Here is a 3909-nt window from a genome sequence, read left to right as displayed (position 1 = left end):
GAGAGTGTGTGTGTTTCCGCATGCAGGCTGAACGAGATCAAGACATGAACATCATCATCTCTTACCGCAGCGGCTTCTCACTGAGCCAGTGTGCTTAAAACACAAACAAAAGCAAATATTAAACCCAAGCAGAGTTAAAACCAGCGGATGTGAAGGAGGGGTCATTTCAGAGCCGATCTGTGTGTGTGTGTGTGTGTGTGTGTGTGTGTGTGTGTGTCATGTGAGCGGCATAACCGGAATAACCACCGCACAAACACCAAATGATCACAAATTACAAACAGATCACAGCCTGTCTGTGGCGGCGGTTAATATGTACAGTACACACTGGTTAAACATTCATACACACGTGGTCAGAATTGTTGGTACCCTTAGCAAATATGATCAAAGAAGGCTGTGAAAATAAATCTGCATTGTTAATCCTAAACTTGGTTTTGTGCCCAGTGACCCATTTTTGTGTGGTTTCTAAGGTTTGTTTTTATATTATTGTGCGGTTGGAAGATCCAAACATGACCCATTATAAGATTTCTAACAGAGTCAGTCACTTATTGATTTTTTATCTGTTGGTATTTGATAGCATCAAAGATGCCGCGTGTCTAAACAAGATGTCCAGCAGAAATATAGGCCCAGAACATTAAAGATCCAGCAGTATATTTCATTGTACACATGGGGTACTTCTTATCCCTGTGTGCACCAAACCCATCTTGAGTGTTTGCTGCTAAAAAGCTCATTTTTTAGTTTCATCTGAGCATAGAAGCCAGTCCCGTTTAAAGTTCCAGTCGTGTCTGATAACAGAATATGCTGGGGATTGTTTTTGGATGAGAGCATTTTCTTTTCTTGAAACCCTCCCAAACAACATGTGGTGTTGTAGGTGCTGTTTGATCATTATTTCAAAGGTTTTCCGACCCTGAGACTCAACTATTTTCTTCAGTTCAAGTTCCAGTCGTGTCTGACAACAGAATATGCTGGGGATTGTTTTTGGATGAGAGCATTTTCTTTTCTTGAAACCCTCCCAAACAACATGTGGTGTTGTAGGTGCTGTTTGATCATTATTTCAAAGGTTTTCCGACCCTGAGACTCAACTATTTTCTTCAGTTCTCCAGCTGTGGTCCTCGGAGAGTCTTTAGCTACTCAAACTCTCCTCCTCAGCGTGCATTAGGACGATATAGACAGAGAGCACCTGACGAGAGATCACAGACCATTCCTTCATCCAGAATCTCTCCAGACCCTTCAGATTCCCAACTCCATGATGGTGCTCCTCCTCTTCAGTTCACCACACTCAGTTTCTATAGGGTTCAGGTCAGAGGACTGGAATGGCCAAAGCAGAAGCTTGGTTTTGTGCTCAGTGACCCATTTTTGTGTTGTTTTTAAGGTTTGTGTTTGGATTATTGTGCGGTTGGAAGATCCAAACATGGCCCTTTATAAGATTTCTAACAGAGTCAGTCACTTATTGATTTTTTATCTGTTGGTATTTGATAGCATCCATGATGCCGCGTGTCTAAACAAGATGTCCAGCAGAAATATAGGCCCAGAACTTTAAAGATCCAGCAGTATATTTCACTGTACACATGGGGTACTTCTTATCCCTGTGTGCACCAAACCCATCTTGAGTGTTTGCTGCTAAAAAGCTCATTTTTTAGTTTCATCTGAGCATAGAAGCCAGTCCCGTTTAAAGTTCCAGTCGTGTCTGATAACAGAATATGCTGGGGATTGTTTTTGGATGAGAGCATTTTCTTTTCTTGAAACCCTCCCAAACAACATGTGGTGTTGTAGGTGCTGTTTGATCATTATTTCAAAGGTTTTCCGACCCTGAGACTCAACTATTTTCTTCAGTTCTCCAGCTGTGGTCCTCGGAGAGTCTTTAGCTACTCAAACTCTCCTCCTCAGCGTGCATTAGGACGATATAGACACACGTCCTCTTCCAGGCAGATTCGTAACATTTTCCGTTGATTGAAACTTCGTAATTATTGCCCTGATGGTGGACCCACTTGCACTGATTTTCACTGCTCTAGCTCTTTTCTTAAAGCCACTTTCTAATGTGTGAAGCTCAATTATCTTTTGCAGCACATCAGAACTATATTCTTTGGTTTTTCTCATTGTGATGATGATTAAGGGAATGTGGCCTTTGTGTGAAACAGGAAGCCATGGCTGGATAATTTCATGTTCATAATCACCCTGGTGTGCTTAGAATTGTAAATATGAATATACTTCACAGATATTTTACTCATAAGAATTTCTAGGGGTACCAATAATCGTGTCCAACGTCTGTTTGAGAAAAACATGTATTTCATAATGAGACCCCCTCCCCCTTTTTTCAATTGTTTTAGTCGTTTCAACGAAAAAGCACATAGAATTACTACAATTGAAACTAAAATGAAATTTAAAATAAAATAATAGTATAAAAATGATACTAAAATAACACCGCACACAAAACTGGAAAACACTTTCTCGTCGTAGTAAGATCTAATCTGATTGGCTGATTTCACATCAGGATTAAATAAACATTTACTCATTTAGCAGACACTTTTTTCCAAAGCGGCTTACAAGTGAGGGACAGTGCGGGACATTGGCTGCTGTGCCAGTATTTAAATATTTTTTCCATGGGAATCTGATATAACGCATCTCGCTACTAAACGGCGCACAATACGAACTGTAACGAATCACTTTAAATGTCAGTCAGACGCTCTTCCCGTCTCAGTGGACGATTCTTGACCACAGTAACCAATAACTGCCGGTGTGTCATAACGAGATCCCCCCCCCCCTTTTCAATTGTTTTAGTTGTTTCAACAAAAAAGCACATAGAATTACTCAAATTGAAACTAAAATGAAATAGCAGTATAAAAATAACACCGCACACAAAACTGGAAAACACTTTCTCGTCCTGGTAAGATCTAATCTGATTGGCTGATTTCACATCAGGATTAAATAAACATTTACTCATTTAGCAGACACTTTTTTCCAAAGCGGCTTACAAGTGAGGGACAGTGCGGGACATTGGCTGCTGTGCCAGTATTTAAATATTTTTTCCATGGGAATCTGATATAACGCATCTCGCTACTAAACGGCGCACAATACGAACTGTAACGAATCACTTTAAATGTCAGTCAGACGCTCTTCCCGTCTCAGTGGACGATTCTTGACCACAGTAACCAATAACTGCCGGTGTGGATCAAACTGTACAAAGATCAGAGATAAACGTGGTGTATGCCAGGAAACAGTCTGCGTTTCTGTTTGATCACACTATAATAACACAGAAAATGAAAGAATCTGGGCTCATGATGTGTCAGCATCCAGTAAAGCCGGTTTACACTTATTTTAATACCACAAAACCACATCCTTGTGGCATTTATCTCATGTTCAGTCATATTTACATTTACTATTTCTGAATGTTCTAAAGCAGTAACAATTTTAAAAAATGTTAGACGAACATCCAACTAAAGCATTCCACGAACAACGTATAACTAATGTGTTTATGCTAACGTTTTAAGAAATTTATTTAAAAACCAGATAACTCTGAATGAATGTTCTACTAACGTTACTAGAAGAACGTTTGTTCGTAACTTTCGGAGAACCTTGCCAGAACGTTCTGAGAACAATCCGTGTTAGATGGGTAGACAGAACGCTAGATATAGCGAAAGATATAACGACAGAGAGACAGACAGACAGACAGACAGACATACAGACAGACAGACAGGCAGGCAGGCAGGCAGGCAGAAAGACAGACAGACAGACAGATAGACATACAGACAGACAGGCAGACAGACAGACAGACAGACAGACAGACAGACAGGCAGGCAGGCAGGCAGGCAGAAAGACAGACAGACAGGTAGGCAGGCAGACAGGCAGGCAGGCAGGCAGAAAGGCAGACAGACAGGCAGGCAGGCAGGCAGAAAGGCAGACAGACAGGCAGGC

At 41.0% G+C, this 3909-nt stretch overlaps 1 protein-coding gene across 1 annotated transcript in view; it reads right to left on the bottom strand.

The window, feature by feature from the left end:
- LOC107570267 (solute carrier family 12 member 9-like) overlaps window positions 1–3909 on the bottom strand; it is a 58893-nt gene that overhangs the window by 54135 nt on the left and 849 nt on the right. The gene's annotated exons all lie outside the window — the stretch shown is intronic.

Source organism: Sinocyclocheilus grahami, unplaced genomic scaffold (genome assembly GCF_001515645.1).
Source record: "Sinocyclocheilus grahami isolate Dianchi unplaced genomic scaffold, SAMN03320097.WGS_v1.1 scaffold1435.1, whole genome shotgun sequence".
NCBI classification, from domain to species: Eukaryota; Metazoa; Chordata; class Actinopteri; order Cypriniformes; family Cyprinidae; genus Sinocyclocheilus; species Sinocyclocheilus grahami.
Note: the sequence above shows the minus strand (reverse complement) of the source record. Positions and strands in the feature narration are given on the sequence as shown.